This window comes from Equus asinus, chromosome 17 (assembly GCF_041296235.1).
Source record: "Equus asinus isolate D_3611 breed Donkey chromosome 17, EquAss-T2T_v2, whole genome shotgun sequence".
Taxonomy (NCBI): Eukaryota; Metazoa; Chordata; class Mammalia; order Perissodactyla; family Equidae; genus Equus; species Equus asinus.
Genome location: NC_091806.1, coordinates 51,252,412 through 51,265,388, shown reverse-complemented (window position 1 = coordinate 51,265,388; position 12,977 = coordinate 51,252,412).

Sequence of the window (12,977 nt, the reverse complement as noted above, 5' to 3'; positions counted from 1 at the left end):
TGAAGTCAGCAATCCCAAAAGTCCTGTGCACCCCAATGTTTATTGCAGCACTGTTTACAATAGCCAAGACGTGGAAGCAACCTAAGTGCCCATCAACAGACGAATGGATAAAGAAGATGTGGTACATATATACAATGGAATACTACTCAGCTGCAAAACAGAACAAAATTATTCCATTTGCAATAACATGGATGGACCTTGAGAGAATTATGTTAAGTGAAATAAGCCAGCAAGAGAAAGATAATCTGTGTATGACTCCACTCATATGAGGAATTTAAAACTATGGACCAAGAACAGTTTAGTGGATACCAGGGGAAAGGTGGGGTGGGGGGTGGGCACAAAGGGTGAAGTGGTACACCTACAACATGACTGACAAACATTAATGTACAATTGAAATTTCACAAGATTGTAACCTATCAATAACTCAATAAAAAAAAAGGAAAATGTAAAACTATAAGGGTTGATAAGATTATAAAAGTTGCAATGTTTCAGCTAATTTCATATAAAGACGTTATATCAACTTGGCCTGAGCATGTTTGGAAAATGTCTGGCTGGAAGCTTCCCCTATCCGATATTATAAGGCCAAGACCTATTGATAAAGTCCTGACAAAAGCTATGATTAGGGTATAAGAGTCGATGGAACTAAGTGATTATATCTCCTGTATGTGGTTGTGTTATAGATGTTTTGTGGGGATCGACACTGTGTCTCACTGGGGACTGTTTCCCTTGTCTGATTGTAAGACAGTGTACAAACCTGCCCTTCAGACAAGGCTAATGAAACATACTAAAGGGAAGTCAATAGGGAGCCCACACAGCATGAGATAAAAACTAAAGGCTCATAAAGATAGTAAAAGCCCATCGCCCACCAAGGTAAATTGGTCCAGGGTTGAACTGTACACTTGGGAAGAGGGTGTCTGTCAGATCCCTAGTGTAGACTTGTAAAGGTGTGACTCACTGCGTTAAACATTTAAAACAGTAGCTGTGGAGCCTTTGTGTACGTGTGTCCATGCACATTATATACGTGTGATGTTTTACCTCTGGATGCTATGGCCAAAAGTAAGAGCTCTGTTTAATTGGCTTCAAGGAAGAGCTTACATCAATTACTTCTAAATATAATGGAAACTAACCCAAATGTCGTTCAAGTGAACGTGATATAACATAATCTTTGGTAAGTGAAAGCTTGCTTTAATTTGTTGGTTTGATTACAATAGACACGTCTTCAAACTTATCGACATTGGAGGTGATGCAGACGTGCAGCCTGGGTTTACTAGTCAAATAAGCTCATGTCCATGTTACAAATTTGCCGGCAAAATAATAACTTAAAGTGATAAGCTGATTTTGTCCAATGTCTCATGAAGGTTTTGTAGGGAATCCAAACATAATTATTGGACACAAGTAAACTAAATAGATGTAAGTAAGATAAAAGCTTTTGGGTGAACTTTTTAACAATAATTATGTATTATGGGGTATATACTTAACAACCTTGTGGTAACCTGAAACTTTGAAGTTTTGCTAGGTTTAATTGAATGATTGAAAATTTATTGAATATCTAGATCATTTCCAAATAAGATAAAATCTTAGACATTAATTACTAAATGTAGGTATGTCTACTTTTGGCTTCTTATTACAGAGAAACCAAAAGATATTTGGGTCTATTAGTAAACATGTCTTGTGCTTCATTAAAAAGATGGTACTATGAAGTAGGATGTCACTAGACATTAGAAAAGCTATCTATAAATTTTCCAGGTCAAGAATGCAAATGTAAAATACACTTTATAATTGTTTCTTAGTTTTCACCAAAAATTAAAGTTTCTAAGGGTTAAAAATTCTAATTAATATATGTGATTAAAGCTACTAAAATTAATAGAGGAAATATCTTTGTATTCAAGGAAAGTAAGCTGTATGTTTTCAGTAAAGAAGTTATAAGAAATAAAGATATTTTGGTTTGTTCAAAAAGGTTATAGGAGGTTTATGGAAGAAAAACTCTGAGAAAGGAATTTTGTACATGGTCAACTTGGCTAAGATTAAAATGAATCCGATTAAGTGAATGAATTTTAAGATCAAAAGTAAGCTGATGCAAAAATAGAATTTCTTTTTTCTCTCACTTAAAAGGATCATTTTCTTAAACGTTTAGTCTGCTCTTGATAAAGACATTATGAAGATTTTTCTTTGAGTAACCTACCAGGAGGGCACAGATTTTATGTTTTATAAAAATAAATTTCTAGTCTTTAATAAATAAATATAAATATAAATAAATGAATAATAAATATCAGGTCTTTAATCACAGGACAGCCATTTAATTTTCTGCCTGAAAATCTTTAATTTTCACCAAGGTAAATGGACAGCTAAGCATTGTTTCATAGGGACCTACCATATTGTGTGGGTAAATGTTATGGATATAAGTGGTTTAAACATTATATAACATTCCTAAAATTCTGATCTGTCCTGGTTGTCAGTCATAATTCTAGTCCTACTTTTGCAAATAGATTTCATCTTCAGAGAGATTCATATAAAGGACTCTGACACTCTGGAATACAAGTTTCTGATAAACTTTCAAATCACAAAACTGCATGAGGTAAGAAATTACAAAAATCTAACAGAAAAACTGATAACTACATGAAATTGCTAACAGAAAATCAAGAGTTTATCAGATGGGACTAAATAAAGTGATGAAGATGATTATAATTCTTATAACATTTTGTTTGAAATATTGCTCATTTTTAATGTTTTGTTCTTTCAGATTTAAGGATACCTTTTTCTCTTTCCTCTTAAGCTAACTATAACTTATAACAATTTGGTAAATTATACTTTCATAAGCAGAATTTAAGCATTTATCTTTTTCTCCCTATCTTATCCTTCCAAAATTTGAAAACTCTTGGTGTGTAAATCTTCTTATTTTAATGTCAATATAGGTGTTGATATAAGTTCAATAAGAATCTGTTCTACTTATAACAACACTATTGAAAATATTGGTTATATTACCAAAGCTTTGACTGGAATGTCATATTTGAGAGACGTAGTCATGAACTCTGATATGACTGACCTTTAAGAAACAAAGTTTGGGGGCTGGTCAGTAGCATAGTGGTTGGGTTCATGTGCTCTGCTTTGGCAGCCTAGGGTTCATGGGTTTGGATCCCAGATGTGGACCTACACACTGCTCACCAATCCACATTGTGGTAGCATCCCACATACAGAAAATAGAGGAAGACCAGCACAAATGTAAGGAGAGCAACCATCTCCCTCAGGCAAAAAGGAAAGATTTGCAACAGATATTAGCTCAGGGTCAATCTTCCTTGCCAAGAAAAGAAGAAAGAAGGAAGGAAGGGAGGGAGGGATGAATGCAGGAAGAAAAAGAAGGAAAGAAAGAAAGAAAGAAGAGAGAAAGAAAGAAAGAAAGAAAGAAAGAAAGAAAGAAAGAAAGAAAGAAAGAAAGAAAGAAATGAAGAAAGAAAGAAAGAAAGAAAGAAAGAAAGAAAGAAAGAAAGAAAGAAAGAAAGAAAGAAAGAAAGAAAGAAAGAAAGAAAGAAAGGAAGGAAGGAAGGAAGGAAGGAGGGAGGGAGGGAGGGAGGGAGGGAGGGAGGGAGGGAGGAAGGAAGGAAGGAAGGAAGGAAGGAAGGAAGGAAGGAAGGAAGAAATAAAGAAGGGAAGAAGGAAGCAAGGAAGGAAGGAAGGAAGGAGACAAAGATTGGAATTTATGGAATAAAGCCACCTGGAAATATTGGCCTGGCACCTTGCTTACAGGGTTTGAGGCAAGCTTACCAGGTGAGTAAAGAAGGGCACTTCTCTGGCAGGCACAAGGAACCTCAGGATATTTTGGGGAACCTCAACAGAAGAAAGGAATTCACTCAAATCTATAGGTATTGCAAGCAGAGTCTGATAACAAGTCCTTGGCTCGGTTTTCCTGGCCTTGAGAGGTCTATAAAGTTCTATCTGAGATTCCTGATACAAAGTTGCAGCAAAGCAGATTTAAAAGAGACTCTATGATCAACTGCTATTCTTACTGTACTTATGTAAATAATTGGGCTAAATTTATTGAAACTAGACTTATTTTACAAATCAATTAGTCTTAATTTGGCAATCTTTGATAAAAATGATGGTGATTTGAGAGAGAAAAATTATGTTTCAGTAGAAACTCTAGTGTACCTTTGTGGATATTAGATTCGAGTTCTGTTAATTGTCTTTGAGTATTTCTTTTCTACCTGTAAACTGGACTGGATCTTGTATTCTTCTAGTCTCCTGAAATAGTTAGCCACAAATCTCTAAAGTAACATTTTCAATTTTTTCCATCATTTTCATTTGGAATCATTGAGAACTAAAACCACACTTGTTCCTGAAGACCCAAACACCGAAGCTGGAAAAACAAAGTTGATATTGACTTTGTAGAGATCACCACAATAGCATGCCTTTTGCTGTGTAAGCCACTCAGAGGATACCTGAACTCCCAATGACATCATCGGAGACATTTCAAACTGCAAAAGATGCTTCAACTCAGACGTCTAGAAATCTTCTTGACTGACTGTCCTCCAGACTCAGAAATTGGTTGATAATTTGATCCAAACGTTAACCTTGTTTTTCTTTTTGTTTCCATAGAAATACTTCTTGTTAAATATCTGATTGCTTGCTTCTACAGCATAGGACTAACTTTGGGAGCCCACCTGCATCACTGCCCCCTGAAATGAATTTAACTAGAATGACCTGTCGTTAGGACTAAGAGACATGTTCAACGAGATGAAAATATCTACAGACCCAGCTTCTGGATTGTGAAACTTCTTAAAGTTTCAAAGGTGGGATTGTGTGGGATCAGAATTGGCCAACCCAAAATGTGTCTCTCTGCCTTGATTATTTTATTTTATTCTTTTGAGGAAGATCAGGCCTGAGCTAACTACTGCCAAACTTCCTCTTTTTGCTGAGGAAGACTGGCCCTGAGCTAACATCCATGCCCATCTTTCTCTACCTTATACGTGGGACTCCTACCACAGCATGGCATTTGCCAAGCGGTGCCATGTCCACACCCAGGATCCTAACCAGTGAACCCTAGGCCATGAGAAGTGGAACGTGCAAACTTAACCACTGCACCACCGGGCCGGCCCCCGTGCCCTGATTATTTTTGAGAAAAAAGATTCTGAAAGAAACTTTGACCTTCCCCATAACTGCCTAAAAGAATTTAAGAGAGAAGGCCTGTTCCAGGAAGGAGCTGATGTCCTGAGATCATTATATTATAATGTATAATGGGGTGCTGGAAAGGAACCAGAAAGCCTTTTTTATCAAAGTTCTGCCTCTTGGGTCACATTGTCTGTAGACGGCCCAGCAGGCACTTGTTTAACAAACATTTGCTATTCCATCTCCATGTAAATTGTCTTCCTCCCCTCTAAAGTCCCTAACCCCTACCCTCAACATCCTCCTTTGTCTGTAGCTGAAGATGATTTAAAGGTGACGTCTTTGGCCATTTTGGCCAGTTACTTTTCCTGGCTTTCTCCCATGTATACATGTTACTGAACTTTTATTTTCTCCTGTTATTCCATCTCTTGTCAACTTAATTCTTAGACAGCCAGGAGGACCTAGACGGCAGAGGGATTGTCTTCCTCCCCTACAGGTGTCAGCTGCTTCCTTCCTTCACCACCCCTGGCATCCCCCAAAACAAGGGCTCCCTGTCACCTGTTCCTAGGTCCGATCCTCCCTGTGGAAATACCTAGTGTGGTTCTGTGTTCCTGCTGTGCCCACGCTGACCCAGAAGTCTGGCCCGTCTGCCTGAGCCAAGGTGGCACACGTGGCAGTCAGGGTGTTGGAGGCAGGGAGCCTCTCCCTGGAGCCTGGAGTGGGGGTGGTCAGTGAGGGGTGGGGAGAGGCGTCTGCAGGCCTGGAGGGCTGCTGCCTGTTCAGTGTCCTGAGGGCCGCACTTGCCAGTGTCTTTTTGTAGTATATTTTGAGGACAGGGATTGTGATGCCTCCAGTTTTGTTCTTTTTCTCGGGATCGCTTTAGCTATTCGAGGTCTTTTGTTGCCTCATACGAATTTTAGGATTTTTTGTTCTGTTTCCATGAAGAATGTCGTTGGGATTCTGATTGGGATTGCATTGGATCTGTAGATTGCTTTAGGTAGTATGGAAATTTTAACTATGTTTATTCTTCTAATCCATGAGCATGGAATATCTTTCCATTTGTTTATGTCATCATTGATTTCTTTCAATAAAGTCTTATACTTTTCATTGTATAGGTCTTTCACCTCCTTAGTTAAATTTATTCCTAGATATTTTATTCTTTTTGTTGCAGTTGTTAGTGGGATTGTATTCTTGAGTTCTCTTTCTATTTGTTCAGTATTAGAGTATAGAAGTGCAACTGATTTTTTTAAGTTGATAATTTACCCTGCAACTTTGCTGTAGTTGTTGATTATTTCTAATAGTTTTCTTATGGATTCTTTAGGGTATTCTGCATATAAAATATTTTTTCTGAAAACAGTGAGAGTTTCACTTCTTCCTGGCCAATTTGGATTCCTTTTGTTTCTTTTACTTGCCTCATTGCTCTGGCCAAACCCTTCAGTAATATGCCAAATAAGAGGGGTCAGAGTGGGCACCCTTGTCATGTTCCTGTTCTCAGAGGGATGGCTTTCAGTTTTTCTCCATTGAGTATGATGTTGGCAGTGAGTTTGTCACATCTGGCCTTTATTATGTTGAGGTACTTTCCTTCTATATCCATAGTATTGAGTTTTTATCATAAATGGATGTTGGATCTTGTCAAATGCTTTCTCTGCATCTATTGAGATGATCATGTGGTTTTTATTCCTCATTTTGTTAATGTGGTGCATCACATTGATTTGCAGATGTTGAACCATCCCTGCATCCCTGGTATAAATCCCACTTGATCATGGTGTATGATCTTTTTAATGTATTGCTGTATTGAGTTTACCAATATTTTGTTGAGGACTTTTGCATCTGTGTTCATTAGTAATATAGGCCTGTGGTTTTCTTTCTTTTTGTTGTTGCTTTCCGGCTTTGGGATCAGGGTGATTTTGGTCTTGTAATATGTATGAGGAAGTATTCCATCTTCTTCAATTTTTTGGAATAGCTTGAGAAGAATAGGTAATAAATCTTTCCTTGAATGTTGGGTAGAATTCTCCTAAAAAGCAATCTGGTCCTGGGCTTTTGTTTTGGGGGAGTTTTCTTATTACTGTTTCAATCTCTTTATTTGTGATTGGTCTTTTCAGATTCTCTATTTCATCTTGGTTCAGTTTCGGGAGGTTGTAAGAGTCTAAGAATCTATCCATTTCTTCTAGATTGTCCAAATCACTGGCATATAGTTTTCCATAGTATTCTCTTATAATCCTTTGTATCTCTGTGGTATCCATTGTAATTTCTCCTCTTTCGTTTCTAATTTTATTTATTTGAGGCTTCTCTCTTTGTTTCTCAGTGAGTCTGGCTAAAGGTTTGTCAATTTTGTTTATCTTCTCAAAGAACTGGCTCTTAGTTTCATTGAGCCTTTCTACTATTTGTTTGGTTTCTATTTCATTTATCTCTGCTCTAATTTTTATTATTTCCTTCCTTATGCTGACTTTGGGCTCTGTTTGTTCTGCTTTTTCTAGTTCTGTTAGGTGTAGTTTAAGATTGCTTATGTGAGATTTTTCTTGTTGCTAAGGTGGGCCTGTATTGCTATGAATTTCCCTCTTAGGACCGCTTTTGCTGCCTCCCATATGAGTTGGCATGGTGTATTTTCACTTTCATTTGTCTCCAGATATTGTTTGATTTCCCCTTTAATTTCTTCAAGGATGCGTTGGTTGTTCAGTAGCATGTTGTTTAGTCTCCACATACTTGTCACTTTCCCAGCTTTGTTCTTGTAGTTGATTTCTAGTTTCACAGTATAACGGTCGTAAAAGATGCTTGATATGATTTCGATCTTCTTAAGTTTATTGAGGCTTGCCTTGTTTCCCACCATATGGTCTATCTTTGAGAACGTTCTACGTGCACTTGACAAGAATGTATAATCTGCTGTTTTGGGATGGAATGTTCCATATATATCTATGAAGTCCATCTGGTCTAGTTTTCTGCTTAATTCCGCTAGTTCCCTGTTGACTTTCTGTCCATGTGATCTATCCATTGATGTGAGTGGGATGTTAAGGTCCCCTTCTATTATTGTGCTGCTGTTAATATCTCCTTTTCGGCCTATTAATGGTTGCTTTATGTACTTTGGTGCTCCTGCGTTAGGTGTATATATATTTATGTGCTATGTCGTCTTGGTGGAATGTCCCTTTTATCACTATATACTGTGCCTCTTTGACTCTCATTGCCTTTTTCATCTTGAAGTCTACTTTCTCTGATATAAGTACAGTAACATCTCCTTTCTTGTTTTTGCCATTAGTATAGAGTATCATCTTCCATCTCTTTACCCTGAGCCTGTGTTTGTCTGTAAAGCTGAGATGTGTTGCCTGGAGGCAGCATATTGTTGGGTCTTCTTTTTTAATCCATCTTGTCACTCTGAGCCTTTTGATTGGAGACTTCAATCCATCTACATTTAGAGTGATTATTGATATATGAGAGCTAATACTGCCATTTTATCTCTTGTTTGCTGGTTGTTCTGTATTTCCCTTGTTTCTCAGCCCATGTATTTCAGACTGCCAATCCAGTTTGGAAGTTGTCTATGATGGTTTTCTCAGTATTTATCATTTGTGTGTCTGTTCTGATTTTTTGTTTAGTGGTTACTGTGAGGTTTTTATAAAAGATCTTATAGATGAGATAGTCCATTTTCTGATACCCTCTCATTCCCCTAGCCTAAGTAGTTTCCATCTCTTTCCTCTTCCCCATCTAGGTTATTATTGTCAAAACTTTTTCTGTTTTCTGTGGTGACTTTGAAGTTATTATAGTTATTCTTGATGTTGTCCTTCCATTTATCTTTAATTTTTTTAATTAAGTGTTTGCTAACCTCTTATCATAGACAGTCTACACCCAGTCTTGATTTGGTTGGCCCCTTTCAGGTATTGGTTCCCTTTTTCAATCCAGATTGCAATTCCTATTTCTGTTACTCCTTAGAATTCTTGTATTATTTGTAATGTTCAAACCAGTCACTGTTTTCTCTACTCAGTGTTGTGAAACCGGCATACAGGCTGGAGCAAAGAGTGCTCAGCAACTTGAGGGGGTCGATCGATCTTACCAGCCTGGATGAATTTCCTTTTCTGAGAAAGACCATGCCTAAGAACTCACTTTAAAAACGACTCTTTTCAAATATTGAATGGTCATCATTGTTACTGTACCTGTTCTATAATTTTAAACAATGTGAGAATTAAGATTCCTGTAAAAACACAGGTGCAACGTTTGTGTGACAATCTAAAATTACTTGAAAAATTATATTGCCTATGAAATGCTTCCTCCATTAATATGTATACCTCTATGCTTGCCCACGATATCCAACTATTTCCCCCCACCGTGGACAACTGGGCAAATCAATAATATAAAAGCCTACCACTGCCAGACATGACGGACCCGGGGCAGGCAGCAACCACGCTGGCACGAAAGACAATGTTTTGATCATCAATGCCTTCTTGGAACGATTAGAGATCAAAAGGGGTGAAATGATGAATAAATGACAAGCAAAAGGATATATTAGAGTATATAAAGGAGCCATTTGGTTTAAAACTAATTTGGCCTGAACTTGTTTTTCCAAAAGGGCCTGATGTGGCCTGTTGAGCAGACATTGTACGTCTGCTTTAAACATTCACAGTGCCCCAAAGACAGGAACGATGTCCTTAAAGGTAGGGCTATATCTTCGCCCCATATTGCCATTTCCTTGAGGATAAGCATCTCTTCTTGGGAACTAAGGATTAATTACTGACGTGTAGCACTTGCCTTGTGTTGACTGACCTGCTGTGCTAGCTAAGCAATCTCGTGACTGTTGTAAAAGGGACCTTGCTATCATGTGATCGCTGCTCTTTGTTCCAAGATGGTGTATAACGGCCCTGTACACCCCATTTCTTTAGTTGTCCTTCTTCCTTGGGGACAGAAGGTCTCATACTATAGTCCTCAGACCTGGCTCTTAACAACCTTATGCCAAATTTTGATTTATAGATTGATAATGGATTATTTGCATTGACGTGTGCAACGTCGGCTCAGGCAGGTGGGAGAGCCTTCTGGGTCAGTGTGGGTGCAGAAGGAACACAGAACCACACCAGGTATTTCCACAGGGAGGTTCGGACCTAGGAACGTGTGACAGGGAGCCCCTGTTTAGGGGGAGCCCAGGGGTAGTAACTGCAGGAGGCAGCTGACACCCTTGAGGGGAACCGAGGGAAGGGGCTGAAATGATCAGAACCTGGAAACCTGGAGGAGGCCCCAGGGCCAGAGACCCAGATGTCTGGGTGGTGTGAGAGCCACAGGGGCACCGGGAGGCTGGTCTGGGAGCCTTGACCCAACTGGGTCTCCAGGCAAAGGCCACAGCTCCTAATATGACAGTTCAGGCCTGGCCATGGGCCTCCGAGCCCTTGTCCTCTCAGTTCCTGACTTCAGCTTTGCTTGCTGAGGCATCTGCTCAAGGAAATCTACCTGGAATGAACAGTTTGCCAGCCACACGGCTAGATAGAGCCAAGGATGCCGCCCAGGCCCACATGGTCATCATTTATTTTAGAGATCCTGGTTGATTTAGAGAATCAGCCTTTGGGCTGCTTGTTTGACTTCTCTTCTATGCTTTAAATTCCCACTCTTATGTTTTAAATTCACACATAAAGAGTGAGTCCTGGAAACCCTAGACCCCAACCTCGACCCCACTGGATCTCTCTCTCTCTCTACCCATGACCTGGTTGCGTGGCCCTGGGTGAGCCTTGTACACTCCAGGACTTGTATGTAATAAACTGTTTTTTCTTCCACATGTTTCCTGAGGCTTATTGCTGAAGGGCCTCTTGCAATCATAGTAAGAACCACAAGGGCAGGTCCAGCTGTAAGACTGGTTTAGAAAGGGGAGATTGACCCAATGTGAGGATGTGCCAACTACCATTTATTTCTACTCCAGTTCCCATTCAGGGAGTGGGGAATGCCTGCTGCGAGGGGGCAGGGGCCCCCCTGAGAGTTTGATTGTGCCTGGGGCCTCTGATTCCTTGGCCCCCATGTGCCCCACGTGAAAGAGGGGCCAGGATGATGCTTTGCCTGTCGAGATGATGACCTGGGCCCTGAGTCCAACACTCCTACCATGTCTTGATGCCCTTCTCCTCAGGGTCCATCACCAAGGACCAGCCATGTGCTCCTCTGAGGGCAGCCCGAGGGATGGGCCTTTGCACACAGCCGTGATGTGACAGCGTCCTTCCCCCTGAGGGCTCTACCCTCATTCAGTTGTGGGGTCAGGTCTGAAGACCAGTTCACCACAGAGGCCCAGGGTAACAAGTTGTATTGAGCTCTTGCATCAGTTTCCTGGTCTGCCATCCTTGCTTCCTCGGCTGGGGGAGGCTGAGGGGCATCCTGTTTTCTGTCCTTCTATTTCACCCCCAGGGACACAGTCTATGAACGTCTCTAGGACCCTCTGCTGGTCAGGTCCTGTGGCTGCCACTCTCACGTTCTGGGAGGAGATCACTGGTCCCCTGGCCTCCAGGCTCCACTGGCACTGCCCTGCTTCCCTGTGGGCGTCTCCCAGAATCAGTCCTGGGGCAGAGGAGGCCACCATTTCCTGCACGGAGTGATGGCCCTCACCCTCCACCTGGCGAGTGGGGTGTCCCCAGCTCTCCTGCCAGGCAGCATTACATGCTCTAGCCTGGAAGTCGGGATGGAAGCCCAGGCAGGACAGTGGGAGACGAGGCACTCGCCCTGAGGAGGCGCCAGGAAACGTGGGAAAGTGAGGCCCCACTAGGTGAGGAGGACACAGGAGATGTGCTGCCAGGTGGTGGAGGTGGGACCGAGAGGCTCAGGGTGTGGACGTGCTGACAGAGGGTTTGTCAGATGCGGGAAGGTCTGACTGGCCCTGTCTGCCGGGCCTGGGTCGGGGTCGCCTGAGTGGGGTCTGGGCTGTGCGTCATCAGTTGACCCCCAGGTCCTTCCCAACTCAGAGTAAGTCCCTCTCAGACCCAGAGGGGTGGGTCTGGCAGTGTTTCCTCCCCCAGGACCTACCTTCCTTGGGCCTGTCCTCCTGCGTGCTCCCACACAGAGGACGATGGGGAAAGGAGGTGTGCCTCGTGCACACTCACGTCCCACCCCGAGGACCCCAACCTTCCAGCTACCTTCTGGAGCTGGGGGACTGCTTTTGGAGTCAGATAACAGGATGTGGCTGAGGGGTGTGGAGGATCCACAGCTGGGGTCCCGGTGCACAGGGAGGATGAGGGGCTGTGGCCTCCCCAGCCCTCACTGCACCTGCCCAGCTGGTTGTGGGCAAGGTCTGCCCTGGGGCATCACCAAGTACCCACACATCCAGGGGCCATCGTGGAACAAGGTAAGGGAGCAGATCTCCTGGTCAGGGCACGGTTTTGTTCAGGTAGTTGGCCAGGACTAGAAAGGGCTTAACGCTGAGGATGGCTGCTCCTCACTTCTCCAGCTGGCCCCTGTCCCTCCTGAGGACACTGGTGACCCCACCCCTCACCTGCAGAGGAGCAAGGACACCAGGACAGAGCCTGGTGGGCTGGACGAGGCAACAGCAGGATGCAGCAGCAGCTGGATCGCCCAGGGTGGGCTGGGAGGGCTGCGGCTCCATCAGCCTCGCCCACAGATACAAAACCCATGACTTCCCACAGGGTCTGAGTGCCCGCATTGACACAGCACAGCTGCTCCCAGCCAGCTGAGAGGGCCAGTGGGAGTGGGGACACAGTGTGCTCTTGCAACAGGGTGCAGACATTGGGGAAGGAGGGACACCCATCCTAGGACCCTGGTCCAGCCATGGCTCCCAGCAGGAGGCCAGTAACCAAGAAAACCTGAGGACATGCCCCACCCTCCAGAGCAGCACAGCAGGTGGGCAGGGAGGAGGTGGCTCCGTCTCAGGGGCAGCTGGGGACTCTCCACAGGCCCCCCCAGGGACATCACTGCACCAT